A 10089-nucleotide genomic window follows, 5' to 3' on the forward strand; every position below is an offset into this window, starting at 1 on the left:
TCCGGACTGCTTCCCGCGCCCCCCTGCAATGGCATGGCGCCCCCCCCCTATGGGGTGCGCCCCACAGTTTGGGAACCCCTGCTTTAGGCAATGGTGATCATTAGTGGCTGAGAGTTGGTGTGAAATTATCACAGCATGATAATCTGGTAACACTTTATCTGAAGGGGTTGTCTTCAAATAAAGTGTCTTAACAGAGGTATGTCCTCTGTTAAGACTGACATGACACTGTCATAAACATAACACCTGTCATGAACATGAAGAAGTCTTTATGAATGTTTATACAGTTGTCATGCACCTGTGTGCAATGTTACTTGGTAACTAGATTGATCAGCCTGGGTAACTAAGTTGATCAGCAAAGATCAACTTTGCTGATCAAAGTTGACCTTTGATCAACCAGGAGACCTATGTGGGCTCAGGATGACAAATGACTAAAAGCTGAACGCCCACTTGCGGTCCAAGCTCTATTAAAAGATTGGAATAGGTGGGTTTTACACAAATAATGTTGAATTACATTCCACAGGAAAAACTGGCTCCTAAGTGAATCTGCAAATACTGAACTGAAACTAAGCAGGGGCCCACTGTACTTCCAAACAGTTGATCAGTTTTATTTCTATTCAGCTGTTAATCTATCTTCCATGCAGATAACTCTTGTCTTTCTAGCACTTTCTCTGACATTTAATTAAAAGGGCATTAAACCAGCAGAATAACATGACAGAATATTTTTTCCACTTTGAGACACCAACATTTTAAAACCTTGGCACAGCTTTATACCAGTAACCTTCCATTGCTTCTCAGTGCTCAGATAGATTAGTTGGAAACTGTCATTAAGATGTGCATTCCTTTTCTATTTTTGAAATCCGCAACAAAAGTGTCTTCACTTTAAACCCTTCCAATGTATTTCATTCTGTGCTCTGAAAGTATCTGACAGCACAAATTAGAAGTTCTTTCTTGCAGGTATAGGTGGTAACAATCCCACATTTATACATCAGCTTTACTCCCTGTACAACGACTCAGGCTAAGCATGATGGAGGTCAGTAAATATCTATAAAAACCTGTGTTATTTGTGCTGTACCTCTCATATACAAAGTGGAGGCAACATGTTATGCTCCAGCATTTATACATGCTGTTATCCTGACCTACTTGAAGCTCTGTATACTACTGGGAGTTTTTTCTCCCATGCAACAAAAAGGAACAACACAATAACATACATAGAAAAACACAGCTAAATGGATTCTAGTCTGAATTTTCTGACTAGAAAACACATTGCTTGTTAAGTCAGCCAAACTTTTGTTTTTGGTGCAAACAACACAGTGAGGATTTACACATGTGGTAGCAGAAGTTAAGGAAGCAGCACTGAATAAACAAGGGTGGGAAAAAAGTGGCTGCTAATTAGTGTTGAAGGTTTAGTTAAAAACTAATTTCCCCAACATAATAGCGTGAGCTACAGGCTACAGAGACTCTTTCTATGCAATGTCAAAATTTACAAATAAGTCAATGTGACCTTTACACCAAAGCACATTATTAATAGGGCTGCATAGTGTCAGAAAAGCATGCAATTATTACATCACTAATGAACACTCCCGGATGATATCAGCCATTAGCGCTAATTTTTCTTACTCGTTTTGAGTAACTATGAGTTTTGATCAATAGATGTAGGTGAGGTCATCAAGGGATGTGAAAGATAACCTCACACATATTGAATCCTTTAAGACCTATGCTGGTAATAAAATGTTGAGGATGTGTATCCCAGGTAGAAAAATAATTGTCTCTCTGTATGAACTTCATGCACTTCCTGTGAAGCAAACATGTCGGTCAGACCACAGCAAAGTTTGGAGAGGAGTTGCTGCAAGTAGGCGTTCTAAGTAGGCAGGTAGGCTTAATTTGAATGTGTTGATTGTAAGAGCCAATCAAAGACCTGGGAGAGGAGAAAAGACTTTGACTTCGAAACAGAACTGGTGAGACAGTGATTGTATTGTTGGCTTCTGCTAGCTTAGCTGCTCCACATAATATTATGAGCCGGTTAGCCTTATTGCTAATTATCCCCACTAGCTAATCCTGCCCTACTAAATACTATGGGCAGAATGGCATGTGTTTCTTTGTTTCCATTATACACAAAATGACTTAGGATTTTATTATTGTTCAACAATGACTAAAATGTAAATCAAAGCATTTTTTGTATTGTTTTCCTGATTTAAATAATATAGTGTAATATTATTTAAACAATTGAAATGTACTTATACACACTATATATTTATTGAGATTTTAATGACTCTATGTAATATATTTAATACAGTCATTATTATTTATTTGAATTTTGATGTGTGCACACGGACCTGCGTCCTGCACAGGCCAGGATTCAAAGTGATGACGAGCGACAGAAAAAGGCCCAGAACCAAGAATCATTTTTCCTCTAAGGATTCAGACCATTCATCTTCAAAGTGGAGGAATTAACATTAGCCTCCTGCCGCCAGTTGAACTCTTTCTTCCCCTTGATTTTGGACTGCTCCTAACCCTTAAGTTCCTGCTGTTTGGGCTCACCAAAACATTCAAAGGCATCAGTTTGTTCCACATATAAATGTGTGTACCTTTTTTTTTTTTTGTTATTCTTCATGCACAATGACAATAAAAGGAATTCAGATTTAGGTAGTGTTTATCAGCCATAGCAGCAATATTAATAATGGATATCAACAACTGCCCAAATTTTATATTGGTCCATCTGGTTTTAAGCTCAGACACCCCTCATATGTTCTTGTGGCCCAAAATCTGTATTTTTTACCAAGTTCTATCTAAAATTGACCACATCTTATGAGTGCTTAATTATAAGCAAAACACACACAGGTAATGTTGATGATGCCACATGTGTGACATTTAGTCATAAGCTAGCTAAACATCAAAATAGTGAGTGCAATCTTGCTGACATTTAAACCCATTTCACATGAATCTTAGCACCACTCAGAGCCATGACTTATTTATTACTGGAACCAGTGGACACTGGTTCAGTCTCTTTCTTTGAAATGGAAGACTCTAACAGTACAATTCAGAGAAGAAAAAAAAGGGGCTTTGCTTGAGGTCTGACCTACATCACAGTAAGTGGAAAATGATATGCTTCTCAGGATTAAGGATCCAACACAACCTCTTATCCGTACAACACAATCCCGTTGTGTGGATTAACCCAGAGCTATCTTTGGAATACTTGATGAAGACCTACATACTAAATGCTTACTATTGTCTACAGGTCTACTGGTGAACATTGTGAACATCATGGTATGGAAAGTCTTCCAACACTATTTGAAGCACAGTAAAAAAAAGTGAAAGGGTAACATCAAGCCATTTGCTTGATTATAACTTAATGGCCAGTGTTGGCTTTGCTTAACTGTAAATAACTGTAATTATTTCTCGTCTCTTATAATTGTAGGCACAGCCGAATTCAGAGTGGATTTCGTGGTGTCTTTCAAAAATGTAGTGGGTGTTTTGCTACTCTAAAAAGCCATCGCATTGGATTACACGCTTTGAGGGAGCTACAGGAGAAAGGGGGTAAATGTGTGCCACATTTTTTTTCAGTTTGAGTGTAACACTAAGGACCATCCTCTTTCTGGATGATCCATCTTTGCTATCCTGACCCTTCAGTCCTAGAAGTTTCAAGATGATAAAAGGAAAATTTTCTTGGGAAAAGCTCTCCTTGAAAATCAAACAGTAGCAAAGAGTATCTAATGATATAATGAATGCAAGTCCCTGGGTGTAAAAAAAAAACCCCTAAAAGGACTTCTTTTACTTTGAGTATTTTGTACGTCTGTATTATGTAAATGAAAAAAACTTGTTGGATAAAAGAATGAATTCATATTTTCTAAAGCAGATTTCAATTTCACACTGAGGTCCATCTCTTTTGCAGTTGTTAGGACATTTTTTCACTCTCAAAAAGCTTCGGCAGCCTTAACCATTACAGAGCAGGAGCACCCAAAGCTTTCACGAATCCGAGAGGGAAAAAATATAGAACCCTAATTTCTGTCTACAGAAAAAAACGGAAAAGCCTAAAAATAAAATTTTACCCTCTGAGATTTGTTGCACTGAAGATGCGGTAGTATTTTCTCTCTCTCCCGCCTCCCCTCCCTTCAGCTTTCTCAGCTGAAATGATGAGCGAAAGATTGCTGTGCCAAATGTAATGAGGCTTTGCACTTTCACCTCCACAGAAGCTAAACCTAATGGAAGTCATTGGCTAAACGCATTGCAGAGTAAATGAGATGACTTCTTGGTTAGTGGGGCTGTTGTTTGGCACATAATTGATAGGAGAGGTGGTTAAAGGCATCCATTTCCCCCTGAGGGGAGGATAATTGCAAAAGAATCTAATAAGGTAGGAAGGAAAGGAGAGTTTTTATCAAGGCGCCGTACATGCTCAAGGTTTGTATTCTGATCACAAGATGCACAGAAGCACCACAAACCTGGGAGAGACGCACGTATCGGATCATGCTAGGGGAAAAATAAAGCCTCATTCTGAGCAAATTGAACACCGCTGGCAGGGACCTGAGGTGTGGGGGGGTTCAGCGTAGCATCTCATGCGCCCATTCCAGTGTTGTTATTGTCTTTACGGCTATCCGCTGCCTTCTCCATCCAATCACACTGAACGAGAACCTGGGAAACGAGGAGACGCCACACAGTCTGAATACACAGCTGCTCTGGGTTTTGGCCAGTAAAAGAAGAATTCACAATAAACAGATATCTTTTTTTCTGTTTTTCTCCTCTGAGCCAGGTGACCAAGCAGCAAATACAAAATTAACGTTGGAGTGCAGCAAAATGCAGAGCATAAAACAAACGCTTCCCCGTTCAGTTTGGAACTGATGATCAACCTTTACGGGTGTGATGAAGGTGAAGGGCCCCAAAGGCACTGCACTACATTAATAAGCAATTAATGTAGCAATGATTTTTTTCTCAACTTCACTAATTGATTTGGATTTACCTATAACATAGAACGGATAATAGTGTTCGGCATCCATTATAAAGTCTGGTGGGCTGTAAAAACATTTACTGTCATTCATGAAACAAACCCAGACAGAATCAGACCAAAGTCATTTGTGGCAGCAAGTGAGGCTGGAGTTACTTTGCAACTTAAAAGGGTGGTATGATGTGTTTTCCAGCCCCATTTTGCATTTTATGTCACAAAAAAGTAACTACTTTAGCCACACTTGTTATAAAAAATGCTGTAAACATCAAATATGACTTAGAAGAAAGTTGTCCTCATAATTTACTGCCTCAAAATTGGGTCTGTCTCTTTAACAACTCCTGCTCTGACAGTCCGCCTTCACTTTTCTATTAACCCTTTTAACAACCTTTTTACTAGCGATGCACTGAGAAGTAGCTCCTATAATGAGCTCAGTAGGTTTGCAGTTTCACCAGCTGTTTGCTAATTACTGCTAGCTAAATTGTAACTGAGAGGCGGAGCTTCGTCCTCCAGGGTGACATGGTCCCCTTCAAAGCGTTTTACGCAGTTGAATGGTTGCCATGGAGATGAAAGGATTTCTCAAACATGCATGAAGAAATAAAGGCAACTCTCCAGATGTGTTTTTGATGAGGAAATAACATTAAAACATGATGTAAAGCTCAAAGGCGTCAATCTTACATTATCCTGCACTTTTAGTAAAGTACAAGAAAAAGTTCAGTCGCTCAGCAGATTTCAGTTGATGCCGGTAGCATTAGCTTTAGCCGATAGCTTGGAGCTAGCCTCTTTGAGGCTACATCGTGCTTCTCTTAGCTGCTTGATCCGCTGGCTGCACTCCTCCTCCCCCATTCCTTACTCTCCTACTTGACAATGTCTTTTGTCTTGAGAATTAGCTAAAATGTATAAATACTTCTATTTCTTCTGTATGTTTTTTAAGAAAACAGGAACATTCCAGGTCATCCAATCATTGGTTTTATTTGGCCCAGAAAAATACATTGAAAATTTTACTTTTTTTTTTCTTTAAAGCCCTTTGGTTCAGAAAGACTGGCTCCGTCCAGCCTGTTCAGGCAACCCTGACAATTTTTCAAACACTTTTAGACATCTTTAGTGGATCACTGTTTGCCTTGTCAGTCATGTTTACACATTATTGAGACAGAAGGCGACATCTTTTCTTTGGAAACATTAAGCTCAGGGGAAAGCTTCTTGTCTGTTTAAATGTGTCCTTCTTCATGTGGCCGTGGTAGTTTGGAGGACGTCTGATTGGACCGTACCAAAAGTTTTGAAAGAGCAACCTACAAGAGTTCATGTATGGAAAACTAACAAATTTATGAATACGATTTCATACTGATTGTACCATAATAATAAATTACGTCTGACGTGTGAATGAGTTTCTATATCTATAAAGATCTTGAACTCTTTCATCCATATTTTGAGGGTACAGTTTTATACTGTGAAGCTTTTTGGGGGAAAAAAATAGAAAATTGATATACTTTGACAGTGTAAGGCAGCTGAGGCTCAGGTCAGCTTTGACTATATGACAGAATAAGTTTGAACTATGCTTTGGAAATGAAACTCTGGCATTTGTTACTAGAATCAAAGTATAACAAGCTTTTAAAAGGTTACAATTTCATAACCAGTAAAATATTCTGTGACCCTTTGTCACAGAATATTTGTGATAATCTTTTTCATTATATCATCACCATGAAAGCATTCATGGCATTTAGCCCAACTATATACATTTACATTTCTTATACCTGTAGTACCTGCCTTTTTCTTTGGCCTTTCTTATTTTCAACAATTTTGTCAGTTGTCCCGCTGTATAAGTGTAGAACAGTACGGCAATATATATTTGTCTCTGTCAAGAGCTAATTTTTTCAGTATTTTTGCCAATATATCAAAATAAGAACAAAGGGTCATGTGAAGAAACTTGTCATATTTTACCAGCAGTAGAAAATCAAACTACATAAAATAAAATCAGAAAAAATAATTTGAAAAAATAGCAAACTGTATAAATGTATGTTCAGCTATTACATACATGCTGTAAATTACTCTCAAAACGTATTCTATTACTGATACGTTGTTTCAAATTTCAGTTTTGAAATGCAATTAGAACAAATGTCTCTCCACACAGTTAGCTCATGTTAAACATCTAGTAACAAATTCCTAGATGCTGTGAAGTGTAGCATTTTTACTCATGGCTGCTTGTCCATACTGTGCCACCTCAAACCAGAAAACCATGACACACTGACAGATTTCAACGTTGTGAAATCTGATCGCTACTATCGCTCTCAACATCTGGCCAGGATCCTCCATCACACATCCAGCTGTGCGCTTCTCCACGAGAGAAATCCCTTATGCCCTGGAAGACAGCAGGACCCATGTCCAACGCAGGGGTCCGGAGAGTAAAGTGCACTTTAAAAAAGAAGAGAGAGGGGGAGCTGTTCTCCATCTTCCTCCCCACACAGCCATCCTAGATCCATCCAACCACTAAACACATGACTGGAGGACAAAAACGAGGAGCAGCAGACACTCGGGCTGCATCTTTACTATTTTTTCTTTCTTGTTCTCTTCAATTTATCTCACAGCTTTCTGAAGGTAAAGAAGAAAACTGGCTGTAGACTGTAATTGCCTCTCTGGTTCAATCAAAAAAAGGGGCTTTTGAAAGCAAATGGTGCCACAGCACAAACTCACCCCACACACGCATACACACACACACACATACACACACGGACTGCCATGCTGGATGTTGCTGCATCACAGTGTAACTCTCTGCATGTTCTAAAGAAAGAAAAGGCATGTTTCACCTCTCATTTGGCTGCTGCTAGTTATTCTCCAAATATGTGTAAAAAGGATCTATAAATAAACATGAAGAGTGAAAACAGGGGGGTCAGAGTCCCCTCTGAATAAGGAGGATACTTTGAAGATGCGTTCGGCTGCATTTCTTTTTTTTTTTCTTTTCCTTCTCCCTTTTCTGTCTGTTTGGGTGGGGAAAAGTCAAACCCAGTGGTGGGTATATATTTGGTTTACCCAGAATGAATGTGCTGAGCTGTTAAAGTGATCTGCCTAATTACTGCCCCCCTCCACCCCTCCCTCACTGTGGGTCTCCACCATTATTACTTTTATTAAGGAGGGGGAGGGAGTGCGGGAGCGGGGGGAGTGGGTCATGACATTGTAGATGTAAACCGGCTTCAATCTAAATAATGCACCAAACGGTCCTCGTTCTTCCCCAGACCTGGATTGACTCAACTCTTCAGTCTTACTGGATGTGAACGTCTTGTAAAAGTGAACTGAGGATGAACTGTTAAGTTTGACTGGGAGCTTCTGGTCCTGATGCTGCACCTCTCTCTCTCTTTCTCTCTCTCTCTCTCTCTCTCTCTCTCTGTCTGTCTGTCTGTCTGACTGAGCAGAGCGGCACCATATGGACTCTGTCCTAGATGCAGGGAAATGAGTCCCAGCAGTGAGAATCCCCACCAGGACCATCCAAACCATTGGAGGAATTGCAATCATCAGCACTGCACACCTGCATGTGCATTCTCTCACAAATGAAGATGAAACTCATGTCTAGAGGTAGTTTTGTTCTCTCTTTTGTGTCAAATTGAGTTGCAAACTTATAGTTTTTTTCTTTCGTACATCTTGCAGTTGGGAGTTAAAGCATGCAGTAATAATATCAGAGTGAACACTTACAGCTGCTATGATGCAGATTTTTCTCCTCTTCATCAACCTGCTTGAGTTGTAAGTCCAGTATCCGTTAGACACAGTGGCTCAGAAGCATTTCTCTCTCAACACACTGCAACTCTTTTGGTGGGGGAGGAGGGAGGAGAACAAAAAAGAAAGGAAAAAAGAAAAGAAGACGGTGCTCTTTGCTAAGAGAGAAGAAATCACAGCCGGCCGACTCGGACAGGATCGGACGAGCGCAGCCCCTCTCTCTGCCTCCGATAATCCAACAATCAAGAGGGAATGTGAGGAATCTGAGGGGGCGCAGCTCCTCCGCTGCGTCGCGTGCGCTCCTAAGCGATGCAGCCTGGAAGGAAAGAAATGGAGAGAGAGAGGAAAAGAGAGAGGGGAGGACAGCTGCGGCGTCGCTGACTGACTGCGGCGATACTCGCGTTGCGCGCATCCCCGGGCTCTGCTCGCTATGATGTGCGCAGGAAGAAGCGCCCACTGGCTACGAGTGAAAAAGAAAAGCAAACCCACCACACACACACCCACACACACTCGCACAGTAATGCGCCACCAGCCTATGGGCACCGAATTCAGCTCATGTCGGGATGCTTATTGTTCCACTACGCCGACCTCAACTTCAACAAAGGGACTTCAGTTAAAAAATATACAATATAATTAAAGGACACAGATAAAATATTGTGGTTTTTTTGTTGCTTAATATCCTACTGGAGAAATCCTTGACTTCCAGTCTCTGGTGCTGCTGATGCACTCAGGAAAGAAAACGTTTTTCTATTTGTGGATATTTTGATCATTAGAGTTTCATCTGGAATCACAATTAGAATCTTTCAATACATATATATATACTTTCAAAAAAAAATTTTTTTCTTAAAAAAATAACAACATAATACTGCCAACAGTACAAATGAGAAATTTTGTCAGCCCTCAGCTCAGCTTGACCTACAAGGGTTTATGATTCCCTCATTGACAACACTGCCTGTAGGGTTGCCACCATTCAGAAATTATAAAATAAGGGACTCTCCCCACAGTGTATCGCCCTACTCTCATGGGGTGGGACTTCCACTGTAGTGATAGACATTATTTTATGGTGGTGTTTTTAGTTTTTAAAAAGTGATCCGTAGAGCAATCATTTTTGCATAGTTGGTTAGAGTACCTCAAAATTGTACTCCAGAGTAGCATACCTTAAAAAAACATTTAACTAAGCAAGTGTAAAAAGTATTTGGTAAACTGCTCAAGTACTGATCAACTGATCATAACACCTGATTTAATGTTCAAAATGTGTCATCAGAGAGCCAAAAGTATAAAAGTTATGTGAACATTCTGGTACTGAGTATTACTAAAATATTTATAGAAATAAGGAGTTAGGTTTGGAGGCTGGTTCATAACCAAATTTACCACAGGGACCAGGATAGTTGGTGTTTTTCCACGGTGACGTTTGGAAAAAGAATGGGGGGAGGGGAACAGAGCAATATTTCATC

The 10089-nt window shown here is 39.9% G+C and overlaps 1 long non-coding RNA gene across 1 annotated transcript in view; it reads right to left on the reverse strand.

Annotated features, from left to right (window-relative positions):
• The window catches only part of LOC107834603 (uncharacterized), a 26858-nt gene extending 17637 nt beyond the window's left edge, over positions 1-9221 (reverse strand). Inside the window, exon 1 of the long non-coding RNA XR_001660407.1 lies at positions 8615-9221. This is a non-coding gene — a long non-coding RNA (uncharacterized LOC107834603). The remainder of the gene's footprint in view (positions 1-8614) is intronic.
• Between the last annotated feature and the right edge of the window lie 868 nt (positions 9222-10089).

The sequence above is a fragment of the Poecilia formosa genome, unplaced genomic scaffold (assembly GCF_000485575.1).
Source record: "Poecilia formosa unplaced genomic scaffold, Poecilia_formosa-5.1.2 Scaffold684, whole genome shotgun sequence".
Taxonomy (NCBI): domain Eukaryota; kingdom Metazoa; phylum Chordata; class Actinopteri; order Cyprinodontiformes; family Poeciliidae; genus Poecilia; species Poecilia formosa.